The following is a 23,775-nucleotide window of genomic DNA, read 5'->3' as shown; positions in this document are numbered from 1 at the left end:
ATCTGCCAGATGAGCACCATCTTACCCGAGAAGGATTTGGCAATAATCTCATTTGAGCGCATTGCTCCCAAAATTAGACGAATCGGAGGCGCGCGTGGTCTCAAAGCTAATATATGCTGTACGGAAGACGGGTCAGAACCCATGATGCTACGAAATATGCGTAGATCGGTGAGGAATCCAGGCGTAGCTAGAGTAAATACGCCTACTCACACATTTTACCCATCTGCACGTCATCGCCGTGAGGCGACACATATCATCGATTGCGACGGTCGAATAGAGCAATGTTAATCAGCTCCGCGCGCGAAGTATCTTTTAGGATAGGTAGTATATGCCGATGGTCGCCACAAACATCAATATTATGCTTTGAAATTATTCTGCTGAGCTGTTTGTGATGTTACTGAAGGGTATTTCCACTATCTTCCGCATGCATTTATCTTACTTGCATAGCTGAGAGGCGACACATATCATCGATTGCGACGGTCGAATAGAGCAATGTTAATCAGCTCCGCGCGCGAAGTATCTTTTAGGATAGGTAGTATATGCCGATGGTCGCCACAAACATCAATATTATGCTTTGAAATTATTCTGCTGAGCTGTTTGTGATGTTACTGAAGGGTATTTCCACTATCTTCCGCATGCATTTATCTTACTTGCATAGCTGACGTACTTTCTGACTTATTTGTATAGCTACTGACTGACAGAGTGGCGTAAATCCTTTCCGACAGACATTATACTGGGTCCGATATGTACGACAAAAGGCCTCGTCCAGATCGGACGAAGAGGCACCACTGCGTGCACATTCTTTTGACCGGCTGCAACATACGAAGATATATGGCTGTAGGCAGAGTATCAGATCGTAGTGATGGTTAGACTTGAATTGAATAATAGTTCCTGTACATTAGATGGAGTACTTTCGCTGCCTACTTATCAGCTCGGCGTGCTATTGGATGGGTCCGTGCATATATCGCGAGGTCGTTAATGAGTGTATTTGCCACGCGCTCGTGATACCCAACCTATGCATGGAGTCCCTGTTTCCTTATCGGGACGTTTGCGTCGTCGTGCTAGCTTTCTGTGCTTACGCTATTGATGTTTTAGTCAGTATAATCAAGCGCGTCACTAACTGGGCACAGGCCATTCCGCAGCGATACAGGTATGCTGAACGCGCGTCTGCTAGCAGTAGCCAACGCGATATATACGCGCGAGGCGGGCACACCTTATAGTCATCCGCGACTAAACCGAGCTCTTATCTCGGTCATTATGGACAGGACACTAAAGTATAGTACTGCGTACAGCCACATCGACTTGCCACGTCCATCTGTACGGTCTGCACTGTCACGCAGTGGTAGTATCTATGTAAACAGCAGCTTATTCGTCGCACGTAGTTCCCACATCAATACTGTGGTTTAAATTGTGAGCGCCAATTAGTGAAATATACGCTATAAGGGCTGATGGTACAGATAACATGGTTTTGCGTGTGCCCACGTGAGCGAGTGTACGTGCCATCTACGGTGACGCGTATGCAGATAGGGACGGCAAGCTTGCAGAGGTACACAGTACATACCTCGTGCTAGTTATTATATGAAACGCGCTACGCTCTATAGGTGCGTCAACACGCTTGGTAGCGCCACAGTCAGCTTACAGTATGTGCGATCCCAAGCCTTGCACCGTCAGCCAGTATACAAAACTATGCGGGGTAAGGGGATATAAGAATGTATATCCAAATCACCTGCTCTTCTGCTGCATCTTTTGCTCAATGTACCTGACGTTTCGGGTGGTTAGCTTGCGAGGGCGGCTGTGTCTATTTTTCTTCTTGAGGTACCAGTCAGGGCCCATCACCTTCTCGACGTTTGGCAGGCTCTCCTGGCGGCGCACTTCGGCCGAATAAGGTGGTGGTGGCTGTTTCTCCCAAAAATCAACCGCTTTTGGGCCGTTCTCGCAGGCAATACAGCGCCGCACGATGTCCCGCCCGTGGATTGTACGGAACGCGTAGCCATACTGCAGCTTCCCGCAACCGACGCAGCGCGCCCGGGCATCCGTCATTGACCGCTGCGGGTTCAGCAGAAGCGGGTCAATCTTCGCCTCGCATTGCTTGCACGTAGGGCCCACCATTTTGCAAACTGTGAGTATGTTAGCAAAATATTTTGTTTTAACCCATTACTTGCGTCCGAATATTAGCTAATAGCACGGTACTGTAAGGCTGGTATTTATTATTAGGCAAAATATTAAAATGTTTTATACTATTACTATTTGGCTTTGCTTTAATATATTATTATCAGATTTCCAAACAAATACATACTTTACATGCAATATAAATTGACAAAAACTATTATCTATCGTGCGCACATGCATTCGTCGGGTGCGCTGCACGGGAGCAGATAGCGCAATGACCGTGCAACCGCGCGCCTTCATTTTACGGTGGCAGTGTGAGTGCCAGGTGAAGTAAAAATGTATATATTCGCAAAGTCCCTACAAAAAGCGCTGGTCGTGAAGCCTACTTTAATATTAATAAATACGATCGTCTCTACTATAGAAAGTCTGTGGAAAATAGCATCACAGAGCTCTTACAAATGCGGTCTGTGAAGCTTATATTAACAATATGTATACTATTAATATCGTCTTTACTTTGAAAAGTGTGTGGAAAATAGCATCCCAGAGCTCTACACAATACTGGTCTGTGAAGTCTACATTAATAATATTACATATCTCTATTTGAGAAGTGTGCAGAGCTCTTAGAAAATAAAGTGGTTACTGTGCCCGATTTGCAGTACATACGACAGGTTTTGCGTAGCTAAATGTCAATACGCAATCGTCAGCCCAGCTCGCCTTGGTGCTTACATCCAATCGGTGCGTTTCGTGCTCGGCAAAAATGTTTAACTTACGTCCAATCGCGAGGGCGAGAGGCGGTCTGATCGTGCGACAGATCCAGTCAGTGTCGCAGGTGGGCAGGTATTGCCCAATCAGGGCGCGAGTTAATTGTGTCCGCTTTTTGGCCATATTTGTAATTTAGGCATAGCTAAGTCGAGTCAGAAAGATAGGCGCGGTCGGTAGGATGGGAGGAAACTGTATAAGACAGGCCGTGTGTAGCCATGCGGTAAGGTAAGTCAAAGCAGGAAGACAGGGAGTGCGACGGACGGATTGACAGACGGACGGACAGACAGACACGCTACAAGGTTAAGAGGCGGGAAACTAGCGCTCTGGGCGCCCGCTCCGCGGACGCTAGGGCATGGTTGGTTGGTGTAGAGAGGGCCGACTACCTCCGCTGCGCTGCGGTGGGCTTAGAATTTCTACTCAAACCGAAGCAACATATAGTACATGTATACTGTGATCTACGTATATTACGTTCCAAAACAACACCGCACACAGTATCCTTAGTGCTCACATGCTATGGTAGACACGACCAGGGTTTAACGTGATCTGCCAGATGAGCACCATCTTACCCGAGAAGGATTTGGCAATAATCTCATTTGAGCGCATTGCTCCCAAAATTAGACGAATCGGAGGCGCGCGTGGTTGCAAAGCTAATATATGCTGTACGGAAGACGGGTCAGTATCAATGATGCTACGAAATATGCGTAGATCGGTGAGGAATCCCGTGTAGCTAGAGTAAATACGCCTACTCACACATTTTACCCATCTGCACGTCATCGCCGTGAGGCGACACATATCATCGATTGCGACGGTCGAATAGAGCAATGTTAATCAGCTCCGCGCGCGAAGTATCTTTTAGGATAGGTAGTATATGCCGATGGTCGCCACAAACATCAATATTATGCTTTGAAATTATTCTGCTGAGCTGTTTGTGATGTTACTGAAGGGTATTTCCACTATCTTCCGCATGCATTTATCTTACTTGCATAGCTGACGTACCTTCTGACTTATTAGTATAGCTACTGACTGACAGAGTGGCGTAAATCCTTTCCGACTGACATTATACTGGGTCCGATATGTACGACAAAAGGCCTCGTCCAGATCGGACGAAGAGGCACCACTGCGTGCACATTCTTTTGACCGGCTGCAACATACGAAGATATATGGCTGTAGGCAGAGTATCAGATCGTAGTGATGGTTAGACTTGAATTGAATAATAGTTCCTGTACATTAGATGGAGTACTTTCGCTGCCTACTTATCAGCTCGGCGTGCTATTGGATGGGTCCGTGCATATATCGCGAGGTCGTTAATGAGTGTATTTGCCACGCGCTCGTGATACCCAACCTATGCATGGAGTCCCTGTTTCCTTATCGGGACGTTTGCGTCGTCGTGCTAGCTTTCTGTGCTTACGCTATTGATGTTTTAGTCAGTATAATCAAGCGCGTCACTAACTGGGCACAGGCCATTCCGCAGCGATACAGGTATGCTGAACGCGCGTCTGTTAGCAGTAGCCAACGCGATATATACGCGCGAGGCGGGCACACCTTATAGTCATCCGCGACTAAACCGAGCTCTTATCTCGGTCATTATGGGCAGGGCACTAAAGTACAGTACTGCGTACAGCCACATCGACTTGCCACGTCCATCTGTACGGTCTGCACTGTCACGCAGTGGTAGTATCTATGTAAACAGCAGCTTATTCGTCGCACGTAGTTCCCACATCAATACTGTGGTTTAAATTGTGAGCGCCAATTAGTGCAATATACGCTATAAGGGCTGATGGTACAGATAACATGGTTTTGCGTGTGCCCACGTGAGCGAGTGTACGTGCCATCTACGGTGACGCGTATGCAGATAGGGACGGCAAGCTTGCAGAGGTACACAGTACATACCTCGTGCTAGTTATTATATGAAACGCGCTACGCTCTATAGGCGCCACAGTCAGCTTACAGTATGTGCGATCCCAAGCCTTGCACCGTCAGCCAGTATACAAAACTATGCGGGGTAAGGGGATATAAGAATGTATATCCAAATCACCTGCTCTTCTGCTGCTTTTTTTGCTCAATGTACCTGACGTTTCGGGCGGTCAGCTTGCGAGGGCGGCTGTGTCTATTTTTCTTCTTGAGGTACCAGTCAGGGCCCATCACCTTCTCGACGTTTGGCAGGCTCTCCTGGCGGCGCACCTCGGCCGAATAAGGTGGTGGTGGCTGTTTCTCCCAAAAATCAACCGCTTTTGGGCCGTTCTCGCAGGCAATACAGCGCCGCACGATGTCCCGCCAGCGGATTGTACGGAATGCGTAACGATGCTGCAGCGTCCCACAGCAGATGCAGCGCGCCCGGGGATCCGTCATAGACCGCTGCGGGTTTAGCAGAAGCGGGTCAATCTTCGCCTCGCATTGCTTGCACGTAGGGCCCACCGTTTTGCAAACTGTGAGTACGTTAGCAACGTATATTGCTTTAACCAATTACTTGCGTCCAAATATTAGCGAATAACGGTACTGTAACGCTGGTACCGGTATTTATTATTAGGCAAAATATTAAAAATGTTTTATATTATTACTTTTCGGCTTTGCTTTAATAGTAATATTATCAGATTTCCAAACAAATACATACTTTACGCGCAATATAAATTGCCTAAGACAATTATCTTTCGTGCGCGCATGCATCTGTCGGGTGCGCTGCACGGGAGCAGAAAGCGCAATGACCGTGCAGCCGCGCGCCTTCATTGCACGGTGACAGTGGTGAGTGCCAGGTGAAGTAAAAAAGATATATGTCACAAAGTCCCTACAAAAAGCGCTGGCCGTGAAGCCTACTTTAATAATAAAAAATACTACTCTACTTTAGAAAAGCTGTGGAAAATAGCGTCGCCGAGCTTTTCAAATGCGGCCTGTGAAGCTTATTTTGATAATACTAATACTATTATTATCGTCTTTACTTTGAAAAGTGTGTGGAAAATAGCATCCCAGAGCTCTTACACAATACTGGTCTGTGAAGTCTACATTAATAATATTACATATCTCTATTTGAGAAGTGTGCTGAGCTCTTATAAATTACAATCTGATGAATTGATACGAGTCAGCGAACATCACGTAGAGGCCCTTCAATGGTATCATGATACTATGAAGAGCTCAGCGAGGCATATGGAGAGGCGAAATTGGTATATTCTGTGACCCTCGGCAGATACTAGCGGCTCTAAACAATAATATGCATGCAGAGACAGACAAAACTCGCGCTAACTGACCGTCGCAATCAGCTATATGGTATAGAATACCTCTCGGCTAGACAAATAGTACACGTCACTCAATTCACCCGATGTCGTTGTATCCCAATACACTTCGGTCGTCGTATTTACTAGCGCTAAACTTATCTGGGTCTCCTCACCGATTTATGCTGAGGTTTGGCGCACCAATAATACTGATCCACCTTCTAAATAACCGAAAGTGACTTTGCAATGAAGTGCACCTGAAAGTGTGGCATTTCAGGAGCGAAGCGCTCAGCCGAGAATTAAGACAAAATCTTCTAGGGAAAGACAGTGTTCATCATGCAGATGACTTATAGCCCCGGTGGTAACGGCGAATACTTCATCTTCGCAATAGTTTACTGTCACGTCTACCTGTACCATGATGCTCAACAATAGCCATCCATCACGCGGGTTTCTATTTGTAACAGCCAGTCGTCACGCAGACCTTTTATAAGTGAAGCTGTCAAAGATGACTTCAAATAATACAAGAGGTAGGCTGACAGGCAATTGGTGATGTAGAACACGTAAACACTAAGAATATTGTGTACATCGTTTGTTGCAACGCAACATAACTTGAGCACAGTATATTTTATATACTAAATGTAGTTTTGCTTTGAGTAAGGGTTTCTGAGCTCATCGCAGCGCAGCGGAGGTGTTCAACCCTCTCTACACCAATCAACTACGCCCTAGTGTCCGCGGAGCGGGCGCCCAGAGCGCTAGTTTCCCGCCTCTTAACCTTGTAGCGTGTCTGTCTGTCCGTCCGTCTGTCAATCCGTCCGTCGCACTCCCTGTCTTCCTGCTTTGACTTGCCTTTCCGCATGGCTACACACGGCCTGTCTTATACAGTTTCCTCCCATCCTACCGACCGCGCCTATCTTTCTGACTCGACTTAGCTATGCCTAAATGACAAATATGGCCAAAAAGCGGACACAATTAACTCCCGCCCTGATTGGGCAATATTGACCGACCTGCGACACTGACTGTATCTGTCGCACGATCAAACCGTCTCTCGGACTCACGATTGGACGTAAGGTAAACATTTCTGCCGCGAACGAAACACATTGATTGGATGCAAACAGTCTGGCGAGCTGCGTTGATGATTGATTATTTACATTTAGCTACACAAAACCTGTCGTATGTGCATCAAATCGGGCACGCTAACCACCGCTTTTTGTAGGGGCTTTGCAAATATTATTTTTTACTTCTCCTGGCACTCTCCACTGTCAGCGTGCAAGAAGGCGCGCGGCTGCACGGTCATTGCGCTATCTGCTCCCGTGCACCGCACCCGACGAATGCATGCGCGCACAATAGATAATTGTTTTAGTCAATTTATATTGCATGTACAGTATGTATTTGATGTGAATCTGATATTATTATTATTAAAGCAAAGCAAAATAATATTAGTATAACACATTTTAAAATTTTGCTTAATACTAAATTCCACCCTTACAGTACCGTGCTATTGGCTAATATTTGGACGCGAGTAATTGATTAAAACAAAATATTTTGCTAACATACGCACAGTTTGCAAAATGGTGGGCCCTACGTGCAAGCAATGCGAGGCGAAGATTGACCCGCTTCTGCTGAACCCGCAGCGGTCTACGACGGTTTCCCGTGCGCTCTGCGTCTGCTGTGTGAAGTTACAGTACGGCTACGCATTCCGTACAATCAGCGGGCGGGACATCGTGCGGCGCTGTATTGCCTACGAGAACGGCCCAAAAGCGGCTGAGCTCTGGGAGGAAAAGCCCCCACCACCTGAGTCGGCCGAAGTGCGCCGCCAGGAAAGCCTGGCGAGCGTCAAGAAGGCGATGGATCCTGACAGGTACCCAAGAAAAAAAGAGACACAGCCGCCTTCGCAAGCTGACCGCCCGAAATGTCAAGTACATCGAGTAAAAGAAGCAGCAGAAGAGCAAGTAATTGGAATATGTACCCTTTTAGGCCCCCATTTTCCTACCTATTTTTGTAATTTGTATACTGGCTGACGGTACGAGGCTTGGAGACGCACATACGGTAAACTGACTATGGCGCTGCCAATAGTGTTGACGCAACTACAGAGGGTAGCGCGTTTCAAATAATAATTAGCGCATGGTATCTACTGTGAACCCTTGCAAGCTGACCGTCCCTATCTGCTTGCGCGCTACAATATATCGAGTGTACACTCGCTCACTTGGATACATGCAAACCATAATATCTGTGCCATCAGCGCTCACAGCGTACGTTGCATTAATGTGCGCTCACTTGAGACTACAGTAAGCTGCCTGTAAGGCTTCCTTATAGCCCCTTACCCCGCATAGTTTTGTATACTGGCTGACGGGGGTCGCACATACCGTAAGCTGACTGTGACACTACCAAGCGTGTTGACGCACCTATAGAGCGTAGCGCGTTTCATATAATAACTAGCACGAGGTATGTACTGTGTACCTCTGCAAGCTTGCCGTCCCTATCTGCATACGCGTCACCGTAGATGGCACGTACACTCGCTCACGTGGGCACACGCAAAACCATGTTATCTGTACCATCAGCTCTTATAGCGTATATTGCACTAATTGGCGCTCACAATTTAAACCACAGTATTGAGTGGGAACTACGTGCGACGAATAAGCTGCTGTTTACATAGATACTACCACTGCGTGACAGTGCAGACCGTACAGATGGACGTGGCAAGTCGATGTGGCTGTACGCAGTACTGTACTTTAGTGCCCTGCCCATAATGACCGAGATAAGAGCTCGGTTGAGTCGCGGATGACTATAAGGTGTGCCCGCCTCGCGCGTATATATCACGTTGACTACTGCTAGCAGACGCGCGTTCAGCATACCTGTATCGCTGCAGTATGGCCTGTGCCCAGTAAGTGACCTGCTTGGTCATATAGACTGATACATCAGAAGCGTTAGCACAGTAAGCCAGCTCGACGACGCAAATGTACCGTGAAAGCGACAGTGACCCTATGCATAGGTTTGGCTATCCCGAGGGCATAGCATATACACCCATTTGCGACCTTGCAAAATGAGCTATGCACTGACACATCAAATAGCACGCCGAACTGAAAAGTAGACAGCGAAAGTACTTTATGTAACGTACACGGGCTACTATTCGATACAAGTCTACGTATCACTACGATCTGATAATATGCCTACAGCCCAGTGGCTTCGTATGCTCGCCATACATATCGGAGCCAGTAAATGTCACTCGGAAAGGATATACGGATCTCTGATAATCATTAGCTATGCAAATAAGTCGGTAAGTAAGTCAATGGCGTTCATCCTATCATAGAAGGGTTATGAGATTAAATTTATTATTAATTACAATCTGATCAATTGATACGAGTCAGCGAACATCACGTAGAGGCCCTTCAATGGTATCATGATACTATGAAGAGCTCAGCGAGGCATATGGAGAGGCGAAATTGGTATATTCTGTGACCCTCGGCAGATACTAGCGGCTCTAAACAATAATATGCATGCAGAGACAGACAAAACTCGCGCTAACTGACCGTCGCAATCAGCTATATGGTATAGAATACCTCTCGGCTAGACAAATAGTACACGTCACTCAATTCACCCGATGTCGTTGTATCCCAATACACTTCGGTCGTCGTATTTACTAGCGCTAAACTAATCTGAGATCTCCTCACCGATTTATGCTGAGGCTTGGCGCACCAATAATACTGATCCACCTTCTAAATAACCGAAAGTAACTTTGCAATGAAGCGCACCTGAAAGTGTGGCATTTCAGGAGCGAAGCGCTCAGCCGAGAATTAAGACAAAATCTTTTAGGGAAAGACAGTGTTCATCATGTAGATGACTTATAGCCCCGGTGGTAACGGCGAATACTTCATCTTCGCAATAGTTTACTGTCACGTCTACCTGTACCATGATGCTCAACAAAAGCCATCCATCACGCGGGTATCTATTTGTAACAGCCAGTCGTCACGCAGACCTTTTTATAAGTGAAGCTGTCAAAGATGACTTCAAATAATACAAGAGGTAGGCTGACAGGCAATTGGTGATGTAGAACACGTAAACACTAAGAATATTGTGTACATCGTTTGTTGCAACGCAACATAACTTGAGCACAGTATATTTTATATACTAAATGTAGTTTTGCTTTGAGTAAGGGTTTCTGAGCTCATCGCAGCGCAGCGGAGGTGTTCAACCCTCTCTACACCAATCAACTATGCCCTAGTGTCCGCGGAGCGGGCGCCCAGATCGCTAGTTTCCCGCCTCTTAACCTTGTAGCGTGTCTGTCTGTCTGTCCGTCCATCTGTCAATCCGTCCGTCGCACTCCCTGTCTTCCTGCTTTGACCTGCCTTTCCGCATGGCTACACTCGGCCTGTCTTATACAGTTTCCTCCCATCCTACCGACCGCGCCTATCTTTCTGACTCGACTTAGCTATGCCTAAATGACAAATATGGCCAAAAAGCGGACACAATTAACTCCCGCCCTGATTGGGCAATATTGACCGACCTGCGACACTGACTGTATCTGTCGCACAATCAAACCGTCTCTCGGACTCACGATTGGACGTAAGGTAAACATTTCTGCCGCGAACGAAACACATTGATTGGATGCAAACAGTCTGGCGAGCTGCGTTGATGATTGATTATTTACATTTAGCTACACAAAACCTGTCGTATGTGCATCAAATCGGGCACGCTAACCACCGCTTTTTGTAGGGGCTTTGCAAATATTATTTTTTACTTCTCCTGGCACTCTCCACTGTCAGCGTGCAAGAAGGCGCGCGGCTGCACGGTCATTGCGCTATCTGCTCCCGTGCACCGCACCCGACGAATGCATGCGCGCACAATAGATAATTGTTTTAGTCAATTTATATTGCATTTACAGTATGTCTTTGATGTGAATCTGATATTATTATTATTAAAGCAAAGCAAAGTAATAATAGTATAACACATTTTAAAATTTTGCTTAACACTAAATTCCACCCTTACAGTACCGTGCTATTGTCTAATATTTGGACGCGAGTAATTGATTAAAACAAAATATTTTGCTAACATACGCACAGTTTGCAAAATGGTGGGCCCTACGTGCAAGCAATGCGAGGCGAAGATTGACCCGCTTCTGCTGAACCCGCAGCGGTCTACGACGGTTTCCCGTGCGCTCTGCGTCTGCTGTGTGAAGTTACAGTACGGCTACGCATTCCGTACAATCAGCGGGCGGGACATCGTGCGGCGCTGTATTGCCTACGAGAACGGCCCAAAAGCGGCTGAGCTCTGGGAGGAAAAGCCCCCACCACCTGAGTCGGCCGAAGTGCGCCGCCAGGAAAGCCTGGCGAGCGTCAAGAAGGCGATGGATCCTGACAGGTACCCAAGAAAAAAAGAGACACAGCCGCCTTCGCAAGCTGACCGCCCGAAATGTCAAGTACATCGAGTAAAAGAAGCAGCAGAAGAGCAAGTAATTGGAATATGTACCCTTTTAGGCCCCCATTTTCCTACCTATTTTTGTAATTTGTATACTGGCTGACAGTACGAGGCTTGGAGACGCACATACGGTAAACTGACTATGGCGCTGCCAATAGTGTTGACGCAACTACAGAGGGTAGCGCGTTTCAAATAATAATTAGCGCATGGTATCTACTGTGAACCCTTGCAAGCTGACCGTCCCTATCTGCTTGCGCGCTACAATATATCGAGTGTACACTCGCTCACTTGGATACATGCAAACCATAATATCTGTGCCATCAGCGCTCACAGCGTACGTTGCATTAATGTGCGCTCACAAATTGAGACTACAGTATCGAGTGAGTATCTACATACGCGTTACCGTAGATGAAAAGTACACTTGCTCACTTGGCACACGCAAACCCATGCTATCTGTACCACCAACCCTCACAGTTTATATTTCACTTATGTGCGCTCACGAATGTAAGCTTCAGTATTGAGTGAGCACTATGCGCGATGAATAAGCTGCTGTCTACATGGACACAACCACGTATGCGGAAGTGGTGACCATACAAGCGGCCATCGCAAGGAGATGTGTCTGTATGCAGTACTTTACTTTAGCGCCCTGTCCATAATGGTCGAGATAACAGCTCGGTTGAGTCGAGGGTGGCTATAATGTGTACCTGCCGCGCGCGTATATATTGTTTTTCCTACTGCTAACAGAAGCCTGGTCTGTCGGCCTGTATCAGGCTGCCTGCGTCACCGCGGGTATGACCTGTGCCTAATTAGCGACGCGCTTTATCATATAGACAGATGCATAATATGCGTAAGTACTGTAAGCTAGCACGACAATGCGAAAGTACCGAGATTGCAGCAGTGACCCAATACATGGGTGTTGGTTATCACGACCACACCATTCGCGATATTGCGTAATAAACACGGGCTTATCCAATAGCACGCCGGGCTGTTAGCTAGACACTGAAAGTTCTTTATTTAATGTACATGATCTACTTTTCGAATCAAGTCTAAGATATCTATGATCTGATAATTTGTCTACAGCCATGTGGCTTCGTATGTTCGTCATACATATCGGAACCAGTAAATGCCAATCGGAATGGATCTACGCCACTCGGTCAGGCAGTAGCTACGCAAATCAGTCAGTAAGTAAGTCAGCTATACAAGTAAGATCAATACATGCGAAGGATAGTGGAAATACCCTTCAGTAATATCATAAAGAGCTCAGCGGAACGATTTCAAGGCATAGTATTGGTGTCTGTGGCGACCATCGAAAAAAACTACCTGTCCTAAAAGATACTTCGTGCGAGGCGATGGCTCGACCTTTCTCTAATAGACCATTGCAATCAAAGATATGGTGTCGACTGCCTCACGGCGATGGCATGCGGATGGTAATATGTTTGAGCAGGCGTATTTACTCCAGCTACACTGAGATTCCTCACCTATCTATGCCAATTTGGGATCACCATTGGTACTGACCCGTCTTCCGCACAGCATATATTACATTTGCTACCACGCGCACCTACGATTCGTGTCATTTTAGGAGTTATACGCTCAAATGGGATTATAGCCCAAATCTTCCCGGGTAAGATGGTGCTCATATTGCAGATCACGTTAAACCCGGGTCAAGTCTCCCATAACATGTGAGCTCTAAACATACCGTGGGCGGTGTTGTTTTGGAGCGTAACATAAGTAGATCACAGTATTCATATATTATGTGAAGCTTCGCTCTAAATAAAAACTCTAAGCCCACCGCAGCGCAGCGGAGGTGGTCGGCCCTCTCTACACCGGAGCGGGCACCCAGATCGCTAGTCCTAAACTATCAATGCTAGCACGGTGTCCGTCCGTCCGTCACACGAAACGCTCAGATTTTTTAGCCTTCCCATTGGCTGCCGAGCGGAGCGAAGGCGGCCTCGATTGGTTAAAACGGAATTATGTAGCTTACATCAGTAAAATTATGTTGTTCACAGAGCACATATGGAGATTTGCACAAGACTATCCATTATCCGAAGGCGGCATCGTTTTAATATTACGAAGTAAATTATTTACCATTGAATAATATTAATACATGTTGCTTTTAATATTTGAGTGCTAAACAGAAAGAGCTCAAATGAAATAGCCCCTAAAGATGCTTCCAATGCTGCGAGGTGCTTAACCTACACGTAGGAATGCGTGTTTCCAAGGACATACTATAAATATACGTAATAGTATGCACTTATAGGTTTTGCAAATTACAATGACTATTGTAACTGTTTTGTTGTAGAAATAATTATAAATTATCTGAGAGTGAGGTAACTGACTGAGCTGCCAAATCATTGTACACGTACAACAGAAGCTGGCCGTAAGAACAACGCTTTGTTAATAAGCGTTGTCACTTGATTCATAAAGATAGATACTGTAGTTTTAGATTCAACAATGAACTCATATGTGTTACTGCTGTGAACCATTGTTTCTAAGCGTTTTTTAGACAGCAAAATTCGATACTACTTAACCGGCGGACGTGTTGCCGACAAGGGCGTATGATACGATTTTAAACGCAGCGCCAAGACAACAACAAAACACGAGAGGTGTAAATTATAGTTGGTTAAGTAGACCCCATTAAGAGACGTTAATAACTTGAAGCCTAAATAACGTTTAATCATCCTGAAAGCATCATTAAACTCTCAAATAAAAAGCACTACCGTCAACAACAACAACAACAACAGCAGCAGCAAGGCGTCTTGCGACACATTGTCCAATTAATTTAATCATAACTGGCACAGAATTGAGTGTCTACTGACTAATTCTGAATCAGCACAAAGGAACGCTGCATGCATTAAAAATATTTCGATTTGAAAATGTTTTAGCTTTTATTGAGGTTTGTATGAGAAGTAATCAACCTTTAGTTACTTACAAGCTTAAACGGGCAGTGCAAGCGTGTAATTAGTGCAAGCTGGACAGGCCATTACTATCTTTTGCGCTGATATGAGCTAAGCTTTATAGCGGTTCAGAATCGGCCCGTGACATCGAGCACGACGCTAAACTAAAACAAATGTGTAGCGTTTGTAAAAGTGTTTATTTATAGTGCAGGTGGTTTTGGGTGGAAGATGAATATACAGTGATAGCCAACAAAATTAAAGATATTGTATCAAGGCTATTTGAAGTTTTATTTTAATCGGGTAGGCTAGATGCTGGGGGCTCAGTCTTCTGTATAATAATTGCACGGCTTACTAAAGGCTGCTTAAAATCATTTCGTGCCCGGTAATCTAAATTATACCCAGATTTATGAAAACTCGATTTAGGCACATAGTCGTGAAGCGTAGCGGAGGCGGACAGGCATAAACAAATAGAATTAAACCCAAACTACCGCCGCGTAGCGGCGGCGCTCGGCTAGTGCTTCAAAATAGCAAAGATGTGCTAACGCTCGCACTTACAAAAAAGAGATTTGTCAAGCTGGACACAATTTACGGTTACCATCGGCCCAACACAAAAACCTATATAAAATAAAACATGTGTCATTTTGGCTTACTAGAAATTTCTAGTTTCTGTAGGCGATTAAATGGACACTAGGGATCGAAAGCTCAAAGTAGTTGCATGGGGGTGTACACATAGTATTATATGTAACGTGCTGCACTCGCACCTTTGCTTGATCGATATTGATGGATCATGTTTAGCTAGAGTCAATAGACCCATCCGCATGTTTTTTATTATAGCAGATCATATGGAGAACACCGCGTAGTCGCCGCGATCTTACATTTAAAAATTCTAGTTCCTTAACTTAATAGTATTAATATCTCCAATATCGGTGAAGTTAATATTGTGCTAATATCACCTGGTATTCTTCAGAGACAAAATAATATTAAAATCAACTAAATACTACACATTTGCTAATTCAAAGTGGCCGTAGTGCAGTTCAAAGTGGTGTGAAGTAGCTGAAGTAAAAAAATGTTTCATAATTATTTTTAAAATTTTGTCTTTAGATCAAAGTGGCAGGAGTCCAGAACAAAGTAATGGTTGAGAAAGCCTCACTACAAAACCAACATTACAACCAAATCAGCAGGCAAGATGCGAACCGAGCCGAAGCATACGGTGGTGGCGCGATCGCGCGTCCTTGATGCCTACAAACAGGGCCACGATTGGCTGCTGGTTGCCTTTCACAACGGGATCCCTGCCACTACTGCCCGTCGTATTGTGGCTAGGGGATCCCCGAAGGTGAAGGCGAGAGGAGGAGCGCGAGAGGTAAACGTAAAGTGCACTCCAGCCATGGAGGCGGCGCTCGTAGGCTATGTTGAGGAGAACTGTCTCTACACGCTTGTGCAGCTACAAGACATGCTTCTATTTAACTTTGATGTGAAGCTGAGCACGTCTCTAATTAGTCAAAAGCTTTGTGGGAAAATATACACGATGAAACAGGTAATAGACGGTGCTGCTATTTTATTTTGGTATTTATACTAACTTCTAATGCATGTAATTAACAAATGTAGATGTGGATTGAGCCCGCAACATGCAACAATGAAGAGAACATTGGAAAAAGGCGTGTGTTTGCTGAGAAACTACTGAGGCATGAGCGAGCGGGTTCTTTCATCGTCTACTATGACGAAACCAACTTCAATTTGTACTGCAAGCGTCTTCAGGGTAGGGCACGTGAAGAAGAGAGCGCGGTTGTGAAGCTTCCAGCTTCAAAAGGAAAGAATTTACACGTTCAGGGCGCGGTATCTACCGAAATTGGCCTCGTGCACTACAAGACGCAGCGTGGAAGCATCAAGATGCAGGCCAACGCTGATTTTGTGGATGCTATCTACGAAGCTGTCAAAGCGAATGAAGTCTATTAAATGGAATTCCTGGGAAAACCGATTGTCATTGTGCTTGACAATGCCCCAGCACACAACCAGACGGAAGACTTGGTGAGGGAGCGGAGCGATTGGGTGCTACTACGCTTGGGCCCGTATTCTCCAATGTGCAACCCAATTGAAGGTACGTTTCCGTCTTGTTATTGTTTGTATTCATGCTAAAATGGTACTGTCATGTATTTTACTGTAATTTGTTGTAGGTTGCTTTAGCGTGCTAAAGCTAAAATAAAAAGCTTCCTTGCTCTGAGCCACGACGAGATTCTCAGCGCTCCTCGCGGCCAGATGAGCGAGAGTCGAATGCAGCTACTGTAGAAGGCTGCTGACCATTGCACACCGTGTATGACAGTCAGGCCGGTCAACAGAATGGCGCGTCACTGTGCGCATGCAGTCGCCGCTGCGAAGATAAGCGAGCCAATGGAGTATGGAAAGTAATCCGTTTTGAGCTGGAGAAACACCACTTTGCTCTGGATTAAAAATAATAATAGACTTTTATTGTGATTCTTTACATTTTTCTTTTTTTACTTTTTGACAGTAGCCACTTTGAACTGCACTACGGCCACTTTGAATTGGCAAAAGTGTACTTATAACAATATCTTTTAAAAGAGATTGCGTACTCGGAATAAATCCACCAATAATATGTCGGTAAAATTCGACAAACGGAAGTATTACTAATCACAGCGAGGCCTGATTACATGCAATCTTGCGTCATAGCCAGGGGCTAATGGTAACCAAATATAATATGATATTTTCGATAGTAAGGATACTATTTTTGATATTAAATATTAGTAGCTACTCTTTATTTTAAAGCTAACATAATATTTAAATATTAACTTGGAGATTTGAAATTTTTTAGTTACTAGACACCTTGTGCAGCTGAAACGAGACTGTGATATGGAACTGTGAAAGCTTTCACGGCTGTGGGTAGATGTTCACTGCGATTTGACTAGAAGGAAAAGCACGTTAGAACCGCGCTCACAGTGACATCGGATGACAGTAAGCAACTGGCTATGATCAGTTCGAAAAACACGATGCCAGGTCAAGACAGCGACGCCCATGCGACGGATCATGCAGAGTGTACGGCGACTAGCGGAGGCAAGTCGAAGTGGAAAAAAGCCTTTCGCTTCCTACCCTCCAGTGACATTCTCCTCCTCAAAGAGATCGTGAAGTACACATCGGGGGCTGCTGGACACGGAGAAACGCTTACTGCGTGGGATCACGTAGCTAGTGGCGTGAAAAACGTTTTATGGACATGCACAACTAATTCCAATTCAATGCCTTGCAGGATGTCTTTCGCTGTGATGAGATGGAGTCACTTCGAGCCTTAGGTACGACGGAAGATTTCACCGAGCGAGAGAAGCTACTGACGGACATTGCATCACTGGTAAGTTTTTGTTGTATGCGCTGTAAGGATATGCTTATCTTTTTTTTGCGATGCTCAGTATGACGCAGATATACAAGTGAAGGCGGACAAAACGGATAAAGAAAAGCGAGAAGCAGAGCGGCGCGAAGCCGCTGCTGCAGAAGCTGCTCGATACGCCATGTCAGGGCTGCATCGATCCCGTTCGAGCGACTCGAAGAGCGACACATTATCAATCCCAGTGTCCAAGCGTGCAAAACGAACCAACGCTAAGCTAATAGCGAACTATCTCGCTACGAAGACAGCCATGCAGAGCAGTCGATCTGATCAAAAGAAACAGTAGCTATAATTAGAAGCACGCTGTCTTGTACTTGAAGTGCATCGACTGGAGCTAGATTGCGAGCGTAATGATAAGCTGGTGGAAGTGATGACGGCGCAGATGCGTATGATGGCAGAACTCATGGAAACAATCATTAACGCAAGGTCCTCCCCATCACTGCTGTCGCTGTCGCTGCTGTCCATCAAATTGGCCACGGTTTAAAACTATAAAATGACAGCTGCACACCGCTACAGCTGCAAATTTACCTGTCTAATCTGATTGTGTATATTGTAATTTTCACTGTTCTAGGAACAGTTGCACAACCTCTCTACTATTTGATATTTTATGATAGTTTTCAACTTAAGTACTGTTTTTGCCACTTGAACCGAGGGCTCACCAGACAACTCTTTCGGTCAGGTTCTAGAACAGCAGTAGGCTATAAACTGACGAGTATTTGCTCTAGTATTTCACTGTGACACAGACAAAGGCGATCGAGATGGAAAACTGCAAACGGTTGCAGCTGTTTAATGTCGATTGATCGAAATCAAAGTATTTGTTCTTGTTCTCTACCGATCGCCTCGTCCACATCGCTACGCTTCTAACCTTGTAGCGTGTCTGTCCGTCTGTCAATAAGTCCGTCCGTTTCCTTTCTTGCTGCTTTTTCCTGCCTTCTCACATGGCTGCACTCGGCCAGTCTAATACAGTTTCCTCCCATCCTACCGACCGCGCCTACCTTTCTGACTTGACCTATCTATGCCAAAATTACAATTATGGCCAAAAAGCGGACACAATTAAATCGCGCCCTGATTGGGCAATACCTGCCGACCTGCGAGACTGACTGGATCTGTCGCACGATCAGACCGTCTCTCGGACTCGTGATTGGACGTAAGGTAAACATATCTGCCGAGCACGAAACGCATCGATTGGTTGCAAACACCAAGGCGAGCTGTGCTGACGATTGCATGTTTACATTTAGCTACGCAAAACCTGTCGTACGTATTGCAAATCGGGTACAGTAACCCCCGCATTTTGTAAGAGTGTGCGATGTTATTTTCCACACACTTTTCAAAGTAGAGACGATAGTATTATCATTAATAATGTAGGCTTCACGACCTTTGCGTTAGCTGCACCCGGACACCGCACTGCATGCGCGCATGGTACCTACGTGGTAGTTTTTAAAGTCATTGTTATTGCTTCAAAAGTATGTTTTGCTCGAAAAAATGAAAGTAACATTATTTAATCGATTGCAGAATTTTATTTATAATGGCTTTGTTTAATAATGAGTACCAGCATTAATGGGCGTGTATTGGGTAATAAAAAATATATTACTTTGACGTATTCTATGGTTTATGAAATTTTAATACTTTTTAGTTTTTTGCTTAAAACATATACGCCCAGCAATAAAAATCCGTATGAATACCCAATATTTTACGCCGGTTAGTTATAATAGTTTGTTCAAAGTTTGCAACATGGCGAGGTCCACGTGCAAGGCCAATACTGACCCGCTTCTGCTAAACCCGCAGCGGGCTACGACGGACGGATCCCCGGGCGCGGTGCGACTGCTAAGCTGCAGTACGGTAACGCGTTCCGTACAATTAGCGGGCAAGACATCGTGCGGCGATGTATTGCTTGCAAGAACGGCCCAAAAGCGGTTAAGTTCTGGAAGGAACAGCCCCCGCCACCTGATTCGGCCTAAGTGCGCCGCCAGAAAAGCCTGGCGAACGTCAAGAAGGCGATGGGTCCTGACTGGTACCCTAGAAGTAGAAGAGGCACAGGCGCCCTCGCAAGCTGACCGCCCGAAACGCCAAGTACATCGAGCAAAAGAAGCAGCAGAAGAGCAAGTAATGGTACATATACCCTTTTATGTCCCCATTTTCCTACCTGTTTTTTTTGGTATACTGGCTGACGGTGCGAGGCTTGGGGCGCACATACGGTAAGCTGACTAGGGTGTTGACGCACCTACAGAGCGTAGCGCGCTTCATAAAATAATTAGCACATGGAATCAACTGTGCACCGCTGCAAGTTGGTGGTTCCTATCCACATACGCGTCACCGTAGATGGCACGTACACTCGCTCACGTGGGCACACGCTAAACCATGCTATCTGTACCATCAGCTCTTTTAGCGTATATTGCAATAATTGGCGCTCACAAATTTAAACTACAGTATCGAGTAGGAACTACGTGCGACGAATAAGCTGCTGTTTACATAGATACTACCACTGCGTGACAGTGCAGGCCGTCCAGATGGACGTGGTAAGTCGATGTCTGAATGCAATATTGTACTTTAGTGTCCTGTTCATAATGGCCGAGATGAGAGCTCGGTTGAGTCGCGGATGAATATAAGGTATACCCGCCTCGCGCGTATATATCGCGTTGGCTACTGCTAACAGACGCACGTTCAGCATACCTGTATCGCTGCGGAATGGCATGTGCCCAATTAGTGACGCGCTTGATTATACAGACTGATACCTCAACAGCGTAAGCGCAGAAAGCTAGCACGACGACGCAAAAGTCCCGATAAAGAAACAGTGACCCCATACATAGGTGGGGCTATCACGAGCGCGTGGCAAATACACTCATTAACGACCTTGCGATATATGCACGGATACATCAAATAGAACGCCGAACTGATAAGTAGGCAGCGAAAGTACTCCATCTAATGTACATGAGCTACGTTTTAGATTAAGTCTAAACATCACTACAATTTGATACTCAGCCTACAGCCATGTGGCTTTGTGTGTTTGGCATACATATATGAGCCAGTAAATGCCAGTTGGAAAGGATCTACGCCACTCTGTCGGCCCGTATCTGTGCACATAAGTCAGTAAGTGCGTCAGCTTTGCAAGTATGATCAATGCATGCGAAAGAAAGTGGAAATACCCTTCCGTAATACAATAAAGAGCTCAGCGGAACAATTTCAAGGCATCATATTGGTGTTTGTGGCGAACATCGTCAAAAACTACCTGTCCTAAAATATACTTCGCGGGAGGAGCTGACCAAACCTTGCTTTAATAGACCGTCGCAATCAAAGATAGGGTGTCGACTGCCTCACGGCGATGACTTGCAGATGGTAATATGTTTGAGTAGGCGTATTTACTCTCCAGCTACACTGGATTTTTATGGATCATCATTGATACTGACCCGTCTTCTGCACAGCATATATTACATTTGCAACCACGAGCGCCTCCGATTGGCGTCATTTTGGGAGCTATGTGCTTAAATAAGATTATAGACAAAACCTTCCCGGATAAGATGGTGCTCATCTTGCAAATCACGTTAAACCCTGGTCATGTCTATCATCACATGTGAACACTAAGGGTACTGTGTCCGGTGTTGTTTTGGAACGTAACATAAGTAGATCATAGTGTACTATATGTTGCTTTGCTCTATGTAGAAACTCTAAGCACACCGCAGCGCAGCGGAGGTGGTCAGCCCGCACTACACCAACCAACCATGCCCTAGCGTCCGCGGCGCGGACGCCCAGAGCGCTAGTCGCTCCGCTTCTAACCTTCTAACTTGTCCGTCCGTCTGACTGTCCGTCGTTTCCTTTCTTGCTTTTTCCTGCCTTTTCGCATGGCTACGCGGCCTGTCAAATACAGTTTCTTCCCACCCCGTCGCTTGCGCCTACCTTTCTGACTCGACCTAACTATGCCAGAATTACAATTATGGCTAAAACACCACACAATTAACTCGCGCCCTGATTGGTCAATATTGACCGACCTGCGACACTGACTAAATCTGTCGCACGATCAGACCGTCTCTCGCCCTCGCGATTGGACGTGATGTAAACAATTCTGCCGCGAACGAAACACATCAATTGGATGCAAACAATAGTGTTGAAAATTCTATATTTACATTTCGCTACGCAAAACCTGTCCTATGTACATTAAATCTGACACACTAACCACCGCGTTTTGTGAAGACTTTGCAAACATTTGTTTTACTTCACCTGGAACTCTTCACTGTCACCGTGTAATGAAGGCGCGCGGCTGCACGGTCATTGCGCTATGTTCTCCCGTGCACCGTACCCAATGAATGCATGCGCGCACGGTACATAGTCTTTTTAGTCATTTTTGCTGCATGTAAAGTATGAATTTGTTTGTAATTTTGATAATAGTATTATTATAGCAAAGCAATTTTAAATAAAAATATTTTATACTAATAATTAATATCAGCCTTATATTACCGTGCTATTGGCTAATATTTTGACGCACGTAATCGGTTAAAACAACACATTTTGTTAGCTTACTCACAGTTTGCATCACGGCGAGGCCCACGTGCAAGGCCAATATTGACCTCCCAAACGCCAAGTACATCGAGCAAAAGAAGCCGTAGAAAAGCAAGTAATTGGAAAATATACCCTTTTAGGCCCCCATTTTTCTACCTATCTTTGTATTCGTATACCGGCGGACAGTGCGAGGCTTGGAGCCGCAATACGGTAAGCTGACTATGGCGCTGCCAATAGTGTTGCCGCGCCTATAGAGCGTACCGTGTTTCATATAATAACTTGCACGAGGTATGTACTGTGTGCTGCTGCAAACGGGCCGTGCCTGTTTGCATACGCGTCTGCGTAGATGACAAGTACACTCGCTCACTTGGACACAGCAAAACCATGCTATATGTACCATCAATGCTTGCGGCGTATGTTCCACTAATGTGCGCTCACAGAATGAAAATACAGTATCGAGTGGGAGCTACGCGCGACGGATAAGCTACTGTTTACACAGATACGAGCACGTGTGCGGTAATGCAGACCATACAGACGGACGTGGCAAGTCGATGTGTCTGAACACAATATTGTACTTTCGTGTCCTGTTCATAATGGTCGAGATAATAGCTCGGTTGAGTCGCGGATGACGATAAGGGGTACCCGCCGCGCGCGCATATATCACGTTGACTACTGCTAACAGACGCGCAATCAGCTAGCCTGTATCCCTGCGGTATGGCCTGTGCCGAATTAGTGACGCGCCGGGTCATATACACTGATACATCAGAATCGTAAGCACAGTCAGCCGGCACGACGACGCAAATGTACCGAGAAAGCGACAGTGCCCTATGCGTAGGTATTGGCTATTCCGATCGCGTGACATATACAATCATTTACGACCTAGCGAAATGAGCTATGCACGGACACTCACGCCGAGTTGAAAACTAGACAGCGAAATTACTTTATGTAATGCACACGGGCTACTATTCGAGTCAAGTCTACGTATCACTACGATCTGATAAAATGCCTACAGTCAAGTGGCTTTGTATGTTCGCCATACATATCGGAGCCAGTAAATGCCACCCGGAAAGGATATACGGATCTCTGATAGTCATTAAATATGCAAATAAGTCGGTAAGTAAGTCAATGGCGTTCATCATATCATTGAAGTGTTATGAGACGTATCCTAAACTATTAATGGTAGCACAATGTCCGTCCGTCCGTCACACGAAACGCTCAGATTTTTTAGCCTTCGCATTGGCTGCCGAGCGGAGCGAAGGCAGCTCCGATTGGTTGAAATATAACATTAATGCGTGGCGCAGATGGCTTGATTGTAATTGGGTAAAAATAAGATGTTTTATTGACTAAAATAATTTTATGAAACCTTCTTCAAATATTTGACACAATGGAGCCGCTTGACCGCCGGATCTGTGAGGCCCACGTGTTGCCGCCGCCCATTGGCCTTGACGGTCTTGGACTGGCGCTCCGGTAGTGTAGCTGCTGCAAAGAATTCTTGTCGTGGGACGCTTTTGCAGCTGGC

This window comes from Phytophthora infestans, genomic scaffold (assembly GCF_000142945.1).
Source record: "Phytophthora infestans T30-4 supercont1.7 genomic scaffold, whole genome shotgun sequence".
NCBI lineage: Eukaryota > Oomycota > Peronosporomycetes > Peronosporales > Peronosporaceae > Phytophthora > Phytophthora infestans.
This window is presented reverse-complemented; position numbering follows the sequence as displayed.